We start from the raw sequence: 10,000 nt of genomic DNA, 5'->3' as shown, positions 1-10,000 counted from the left end.
CCAGACAGAGTCCCGTTGAAAGGGGGGTAATTCACAATAAACGTTATGCGCCAGACAAAGCTCCATCGAAAGGGGGATAATTAACAATAAACGTTAACATGCACTCATATTTCAACACACTGTCATTTCACTTCACAACCAAGTATACTTTCTTTTGAAGGATTTTAAGGCCAACACACAAAATACAAGATTTCGAATTGCATTTTCATTTTCAACCTCTTAAAGCCCATCACAGAATGTGACGCCCCAATGACTGTTCGTTGAGTTGAAGGAGAAGGAGAAGAAGAAGGAGAAGAAGCCGAATACAACGAACAATTCATTCATGCGTTCACTCTTTCTTCTTTTTTTTTTTTCTGTGTCCAGGCAGTACGCGGACCTGCTGCGTTGCTTGTCGCTGTCATTGTCACTCGGGGAAGACTATCACTGCGACACACACGGTCTTCATGAAATAATGCAGGGAAGCTCTGTCTTGGCTTCGGCAGCGTTTGGGTTCAGTCCATCCCAGTGCAACGGTGCGTGTCTTTATAAACACTGTCTCGTTCTCTTCCAAGTAGGGTTTCAGACCCGTGAGATGATTGTGCCTGAAGCTTTCCTGTTGTGTGATTCCGCTAATGCTCACGCTGCTTTGCATCATCTTCCCCCCCCCCCACACCCCCCTATGAATTATGTTAAAACTTTTACAATGATCAGTTTGACAACTCGGATTACTACTTCAAGGACCACACATATTATTATGGTAGACACTATCCAAGATCAAATCTATTGGGTCAGAGGAACAAGAAAATTGGATTTCGTAATTCTTCGAAATTTCATGGTTGAAAAGATTTATTTAAATCGTTAAATCAAATTCATTCTAGACCTATATAAAAATAAGAAGAGCTTTTATTTGACCATACACTGTTAGGTATATTTCCTAGGTTTCTGTATGAAACGTGTCACTGTTTTCGAATATATATATATATATATATATATATATATATATATATATATTAATAATTAATACAGTTTTCGAATATAATCTGTTTTTTTTAAATGACAGATGATAACTCCGTAGAGGTAAAATGAAAAAAATATCATTGGACCGAAGACAACGCAGCTGCACTGAATCAAAACAGTGCGGTCATGTAGGGGTGGGGTTGGGGGTGGGGGTGGTGGTGGTGGGTAGATATACTTCCTGCGAATCCCTAATGCACACTGCAGTTGATACTCCTGTGTGTGAAACAGGGTCGGTGCCTGACAAGCCGTCTGAAGCAGCGGATGTTTGCCAAAGTGCCGACCTGTACGAGTTGCTGACAGACCACCACTGCAGTCATACCTTCTTCAGTGCATCTGTCCGAAATGGAAACGAGGATGCTGACTGCATGTGAGTCTGTGGTGAAAGGATGAATATGCGCTTGCAATATATATATATATATATATATATATATATATATATATATAAATGTCGCAGTTATGAAAGGTGTCAGATGAATGAAGAGATAAGTGTATTTCTATACTCTAAGATTAACACTGATTTGCTGGCTATACCGTTTTCTTTCCCGCTCACTGTCATTTGTGTACATTGATTAATAATTAAACTGCTCAACGGGCCGTTCTGATTTTGCATTAATTAACATGTGTGGGTTGTCGTCATTTTTGGTTTGTTTGCTTCAGAGATTTTTTCACCGGTGTGTCCTGCCTGTCAAGAGAAGCTTCCAAAATGTTGCCTGGAAAAAAGTGCTTTGATGAGGACGTGATGACGGTAATGAAGAGCACTGTCAGTTCCACAGTTCTGATTTCCGCAAAGTCCAACTTCACTTCTTGCTTCAGTGAGTCTTTCTTCGGAGCTTCGGGTTTGATTATAAGCCAGTCGCTACCCCGCCCCCCGCACCCGTACTCCCACACACCCATAAGGGCGGTGCCTAGTCGAAATGCACCCGACAAGAAAGCGAGTGACCGGGAGTTCGATTCCTATGCAGTCCGGGCTTTTTACTGCCCCCCCCCCACCTCACCAGACCTTGTGGTCTGACCGCTAGTCTTTCGGATGAGAAAATTCAAACTGACGTGTGCAGCATGTATATAGCACAAACCTTTTGTTGCTGTGGATTCTTTTACGTGCGTTAACTACATGTTGCACACGGGATCTGGGTTTATCGTCCCATTTGAACGACTAGCGTCCAGACCTCCACTTGAGGTCTAGTGGAGGGGGAGAAACTGTGGCGAGTATGGGATTCGATCTCTTTCGCTCAGATTCTCTTGTTTCCTTGGTGGATGCGTTACCATTAGGCCACCTTCCTTCACTGGCGACTGAAATGTCGTTCATGCGTTTGTTGATTTTGTTTGTTTGGATGTTTGTTTTATTTTGCTGTTAAATTCTTTAATTGGTATTTTAGAGGTCTTTTTTTTCAGACTGTTGAGAACCGAGGTTAACTCAAGATTGTGTGTGTGTGTGTGTGTGTGTGTGTGTGTGTGTGTGTGTGTGTGTGTGTGAAAGTATGTAAGTGTGAGTGTGAGTATGTGTGTGTGTGCGCACATGTATGTGTGTGTGTGTGTGTGTGTGTGTGTGTGTGTGTGTGTGTGTGTGTGTGTGTGTGTGTGTGTGTGTGTGTGTGTGTGTGTGTGTGCAGACAGGACGGTGCTGGTGGGGCGGCAGGGCGAGGTACTCGTGTGGCACGGCAGACGATGGTCAGCGGTGTGCGGACACTGGGGGAGTGCTGAGGCCCGCGTGGTGTGCCGCCAGCTTGGATTCCAGCACGGCCACGCTTTCAACAGGTGACTATTTTTTTTTGGTTATATTATTATTATTATTATGATCAACATTATTCCAGCACGGCCATGCTTTCAACAGGTGACATTTTTTTTCATATATTATATTATTATTATTATTATATCATCATTATCATCATCATTATCATTATTATCATTATTATTATTATTATTATGCACTTGCGTGTGAATGACTGGTGTGAAAGTGCTTACATTTGTCTCTGCAAAAGATTCAGCGCTATATAAATACTATATTATTATTATTATTATCATCTTCATCATCATCATTATTATTATCATTATTCCAGCACGACCATGCTTTCAACAGATGACTATTGTTTTGTTATATAATAATAAAATATTATCATTATTATTATTATTATTCTTATCATTATTAACACTTCCAAACATATATCTCGCTTGTCATCGGTCAAAGCCATGCTTTCAACAGGTGACATATTTTGTTATTAATATCATCATTATGATGATGACGATGATGATTATCAACGAGAGCGTTGTACCTATTCGAGTAGGTTTCGTCCACATATTTTTTTTTCAGAGGACAACACTCTCGTTGCTATGGATTCTTTTTTCAGTGCGCCACATCACCACTTCTGCTGAAAAAAGAAGGACAGCTGCATGATATACGGTTGATGCAACCCTTTCACCGCCAGTCAATTTAGAGTGCAAGATTCCCTTGCTCTGTAAACACAGAAAATATGGTGTCTAAGAATAGCTGGGGATTCTCCCTCTGATGTGTAGAAAATATGGCCTGTCCTACCCCCGAAAATAAAGAGCAGTAGGTTCACGGATAACAGACCCGTGATCTGGTCACCCTTCAATGACATGGGTCCTCTGCCTAGCTGCTGCGTAAATGCGATTTTAGCAGTGAAAGGGAATTTTAACCCTGTTCGCTGACCGGGGCTTTGAATTGAAGAATTGAAGGACTGAGTCTGTTTTCCTCGTTGTTGTTCTTGTGACCAGGAGCAGGGTTAACTCCATAGACCTCGTGGATCCACTGCAACCACCAGGAATCGGCCAGTTCCGGTGCGAGGGAGGAGAGAGGTCTTTGGAGAAGTGCAGTCATTCCTCTTACCCAGCCTGCACGTCCTATGACGGGGTGGCTGCAGTGGTGTGCTCTAATGTGGGTGGGTATGTTGCAGGTATACGCCCCCCCCCCCCCCCCCCGCCATGCACGTAATGATGCTGAGACCATGTGCTTGGTTTTTGATTTTTTTTTTGTTTTGTTTTCAGTTAATAAAACAATGTACTGAATGGTAAGTTGTACGCAGTGATACTGAGCCCTTGTACTTGTCGCTTTCTTACCCTCTTCTTCTTCTTCTATAGTTTTTTGTTCATACAATTGATAAAGCAATGTACTGAACAAACGTTTGTTAGTGAACGCACGTTCAGGTGCGGGCGTTCCTGTATGGCGAAGGCCGGATGTAAAAAGAATAGTATGTATCTTGCTTATTCATTGCTGTCGTTGATAGTAAAAAAAATGTCTTGTCTCTGTCTGTCTGTCTGTCTGTCCCTTTCTCTCGCTCTCGTACACACACACACACACACACACACACACGCGCGTGCACGCGCGCGCGCGCGCGCGCGCTGTGGGATGATAACGTATACACTCACACATCGTTTACTCCCAAAGCTCATTGATTTAATGATATTGAACAATTCATTGGTTCACAAAGCAGACGATAGTAATCAAGAATGATTCTACTCTGACAGCTTTGCAGACAGCTAGCCATCGTAAGTTCTCATTCTGTGTGTGTGTGTGTGTGTGTGTGTGTGTGTGTGTGTGTGTGTGCGTGCGTGTGTGTGTGTCTGTGTGTGTGTGTGTGTGTGTGTGTGTGTGTGTGCGTGCGCGTGCATGCGTGTGTGTATGTGTGTGTGTGCGGGTGTGTGTGTGGGTGTGCATACGTGTGTGTGTGTGTGTGCGTGCGTGCATGTGTGTGTGTGTGTGTGCATGCGCGTGCGTGCGTGCGTGTGTGTATATATCTGTGTGTGCGTGTGCGTGTGTGTATGTATGTGTGTATGCCTGCACGTATGTGAGCAACAGAGCTGAAGTACGAGCTAGTCCCAGCTCAGGAGTCAGGGCCGGCACGGCGGCCACATCCAGGTGACACGGGACGGGGGCAGCGGCCTGCTGTGCTCCCCCCGCCTGTCCAACGCTGAGGCCGCCAGTCTCTGCCGCGCAGCAGGCTACAGGAACGGAGGGACCACCGTCCACCACCACCACCACCTGCCCAGTCCCCACCCTCCAGAGGATGTGGAGGAGGAGGTGGAGGAGGTGGAGGAGTCTGTTGCTGCGGGAGTTTGGAGAACTATGCTGCACTGCCAGACTGACAGCGCGGATATTGAAAGCTGTGCGTCCACTTGGTGGTTTGGTCCTGCGGTGTGGGGCAACGGGACTTATGCCAGTGGTGACGGTGATGGTGACGGTGATGGTGATGATGAGGGTGAGGGTTATGGTGAGGATGACGGTGAGGGGATGCTGCTGCTGCCGGGTGGCTACCCTTGTGATGGCGGTGGCTCCCACGGTAACCTGGTGACAGTCTCCTGCTTTGACAAGCCAGGTGGGTAAAGGGCGTGTGTGTGTGTGTGTGTGTGTGTGTGTGTGTGTGTGTGTGTGTGTGTGTGTGTGTGTTTCGTTTTATTTATTTATTTTCATGTTTTGTGTCGTTAAATGGACAGACTTGTAAAAAAAAAAGGCCTTTACTGTGCCTAATTCTTTACCCATTAAAGATTCAATCAATCAATCAATCAGTCAATAAATCAATCTACTTCTTCTTCTTATAGTAGTAGTATCAGTAGAAGTAGTAGTTTTGTTATACTGTCCAAGTTGAATCTTTTACACAATTTTTGCCAGGGACAACCGATTTTTTCCCCCGCCGATGGTTCTTTTACGTGCGCTAATTGCATGCGTCACATGAGATATCGAATTATCGTTTTATTTCCGGAAGACTGGCACTCTGACCACCACTCAAAGTCTAGTGGAGAGGTGGGGGGGGGGGGGGGGGGCGGGGTAATACATCCGAAGAACATCCGAGAATCGAACCGTAGGACGCTCGCTTCCTAGTCTAGCGCATTACATTACAACTTGCACACACACCATGCTTGGCATCACTCTATGGCACGCTTCCTGGACACCCTTGGTGTAGTTTTTTCTCTCTCTCTTTTCTGCGGTGGGCAGTGAAACTGCACAGAGGACCGGCCAGCCCTTCCGGGATCCCGGAAGTGTTCATGGCTGGAGAGGCAGCGGTGCCGCAAGCTTTCCCTTTCTGCCGCACTGGGTTCGACAACTTCACCGCCGCCCTGTTCTGCAAGGAGGTGGGGTTCGCGGAGGGAGGGGTGTCCCTGAACTTCAACCCTTACAGCTACCGCCAGGGGAAGCACTACCGGGTCAGCTGTGCAGGGGGCCAGGAGGAGGAGAGGAGGACGTGTCCTTCACCAACTGCACCATCTACCCGGGGTCGTCTTACTGCCCGGGTCTGGCCTTTGTGCGCTGTGGGCACCAACCTGAGGAAGGAGGTAGGTAGGCCTATTGTTGTTGTTGTTGTTGTTGTTGTTGTTATCATTATTGTATGTTATTGCTGTTGTTGTTGTTATTATTATTATTATTGTTACTACTACTACTACTACTACTGTTCCAGCGTCGGTGATCATCACCATCATGATCATCATATTATAATTAATAATAATAATAATGATAATAGTAATAATAATAATAATAATAATAATATGATGATGATGATGATGATGATGATTACCGACGCTGGGCCAGAAACATCACCCAGGGCACATCTCCATAGTCTCCAGAGACTAAAGGATGCCTATATTTTTATGATAATAACAATGATAACAACAATAACACAACAATTATAATAATGATGATGATAACAGCAATAATAATAATAATAATAATAATAGCGAATCCTCATCTTCTTCTTACAACGCTTTCAAACCTCTGAAAGAAAATCACGATAACAAGTCAGTTAGACACCGAAGCACACAAGAACACACACACACACACACACACACACACACACACACACACACACACACACACACACACACATATATATATATATATATATATATATATATATATATATATATATATATATAAATAAAGACACACACACACACACACACCCCTCCACACACACACACACACACACACACACACACACACACACACATATATATATATATATATATATATATATATAAAGACACACACACACATATAAAGACACACACACACACATATATATATGTATAATAAAGACACACACACACACACACACACACACACACACATATATATATATATATATATATATATATATATATATGTAAACACACACACACACACACACACACACACACACACACACACACACACATATATATATATATATATATATATGTAAACACACACACACACACACACACACACACACACACCAAATACTTCTGGAAGAAATGGAGGCAATAATTTGCACGTACTATGTGTTTGTGTCTCACGGGCTTTGAGTTTTTATGCGTTGGTCAGGAGCCTTCTCTTTTCTTTCTTCAATGAACAGATATGTGGTTTAGCGTATAATTTTCTTGGAGAGTGTTGTCCTCTGGCAAAATTATGTAAAAAAGAAATCCATTACTGACAGGGACACAAATATATGAAAGCATGCACTCAAGGCCTGACAAGCGCGTTGGGTTATGCTGCTGTCAGGCATCTTTTTAGCAGATGCGGTGTAGTGTATATGGATTTGTCCGAACTCAGTGACGCCTCCTTGAGAAACTGAAACTGAACCTGACACTGACTCTTTGAAACTGAAGCTGTGTCTGTGCAGTGGCGGACCTGGACGTTCGCTTGCAAGACGCGGACGAAGACGGCTCCTCCCCCACCCCCACCTCCCCCTCCCGTCAGCTGGTGCTGGTGTACCACGGGAACCAGTGGGGAACAGTGTGTGCCGACACCTGGACTGAGGCAGAGGCCAGCGCAGTCTGCAGGTCTTTGGGTGGGTGGTCTCAGTTAAAAAGGAAACGTCGTTGAGCAGTGCCAGAGAGTGTCCGGCCTTGTGGAAACGCGCCCAACTAGCTAGGAGGCGAGTGTCTCATGCAGGCTCGAGTTCCCCCATGTACTGACAGGAATTTTTTTTTTTTACTCCCCACCCGCCACCCCTCCACCAGACCTAGGGTTGTGGTCTGGGTGCTAGTCTTTAGGATGAGACAATCAACCGAGGCCCCATGTTCTGCATTCGCTTAGGACAGGTAAAAGAACCAACGCCGATATTTTCTCCCCCTCCACTAGACCTTGAGTGGTGGCCTGGACCGGACACTAGTCATTCGGATGAGACGATAAACCGAGGTCCCGTGTGCAGCATGCACTTAGCCACGTAAAAGAACCCACGGCAACAAGAGGGTTGTCCCTGGCAAAATTCTGTAGAAAAATTCACTTCGATAGGAAAAACAAATAAAACTGCACGCAGGGGAAAAAAAAGAAAAAAAAAGGGTGGCGCTGTACTATAGCGACGCGCTCTCCCTGGGGAGAGCAGCCCGAATTTCACAGAGAAAACTGTTGTGATAAAATGAAATACAAAGAAATCTGTTGTGACAAAGAAATCAGGAAATAAACAACTTTGGGGCATAGTGTATTCTAGTTTGCTTTCTGTTCGTTTGGTTGTTTTACGCATCTTCGCTATTGGTGATATCAGAATTTAAAGTGTACAATCGACGAATGTAGGCAACGTTGGTTCGGTAAATAAACAGCATGGCTTTAAATAAAGTTTTCATCAGTTCGTTTTCCAGCACAGGGAGTAAAGCCTTCATCAGTTCTCTTTCACAGAAAAAGATAAATGTGAAGTTGTTCTTTTCCCCCCCGCCATCTGATATGTTCACATATCTTGGGAACAGATTGTGTGAAATTTCAGTTGTCAAAGTGGTTTTTGTTTTTTTGTTTTTTGTTTTTACAAGGCGTTGAGCACCACAACAACGAAACGAAAACCATTGGTCATAATTTGAACCTGAAGAAAGACCGCTCTGATTGTAACATTTCGTTTTTGTTCAGCAGAATTGGTCCAGTCATCTGTCTAGCATTCAGATGAGACACAATGTATGTTTATCTACGCCATGTTTTATGGACGTATGTGTAAGTATATATGTTTATTTTGTATATGCCATATTTTATGGACGTATGTGTGTGTGGGTTCATGATGTGGGTATATGTAAGCGTGCTGGTTGATTTACTGGTGCGGTTTTTCAAGGTCATGCTTTAAAACATACGTTTGTGCAATAGTACGCCAAGTCAGTATCTGTGAGCATGCTTATGCATTTGTTGGTGTGTTTTATTCTCATGCCTTTAACTCACTCAGTACGGCCAGTCCTCTCTTCTCCTCTACACAGACCCCTCGGATGTCCATTGGGTGTCTCAGTGACCCAACCTTTAACTTCCGTCGTCAGAATTGTGGTATTCTTTGTCAACTTTCACCCCTTCAATATGAGAGCCTTCCACTTGCAATACTTTGATGGTGGTAATTGGGGTGAAACGCTGTTAACTCACTCCATACGAACGGCGAAAGAGACGACGTTAACTCACTCCATGCCGAGAGTTTTTGCCCTTGCCAATCCCTGAAAACCCAGGGTTTGTATAGGATGGGGAAAAAATTGTAAAAGAACCAAATAAACACCCAGACAATTGATATTTAGTATATGTATGCAAGGAATGTTGTTCCATATGTGTGCAAAAAATCAAAGTATTTACTCACCATCTTGATGTTGATCGCGGTATCAATATTTTGTGTATTTTTTAGCATTTTTGCACCCATCAGAAAGGTACACCAACATGTTCCACATCACATTCTAACACTATTTGAGGAACTCAAGGCCTAGTGCATGCAATGAAGTATGAACAGGTGGTGAAGAAAGTTGAAATTCACACATACAAAAAAAAAAAAAAAAAATGTCTCTACATAATGAAAATCAAAGAACAAAGAAAAAAACTCAACCAGCTGGGTGTTGACTGGCCAGTCAGCTGACAAACCTGGTATACCAGTGAAGGGATGTGCAAGAGGGAAAAAGGAAAAATTGTCAGTCCAATCACTGGTGAAAACACTTGCAAAATCGTCCGTTTCCTCAGTGGTTTCGTCGTCTGAGTCTGTCTCATCTGCTGGCACATGTCCTCACTTTCCTCTCCATTGTAAACACTCTCTTCAGCGGCCGAATCTATTTCTAGTTCATTGGGATC

The sequence above is a fragment of the Babylonia areolata genome, chromosome 2, assembly GCF_041734735.1.
Source record: "Babylonia areolata isolate BAREFJ2019XMU chromosome 2, ASM4173473v1, whole genome shotgun sequence".
Lineage (NCBI taxonomy): Eukaryota > Metazoa > Mollusca > Gastropoda > Neogastropoda > Buccinidae > Babylonia > Babylonia areolata.
Note: the sequence above shows the minus strand (reverse complement) of the source record.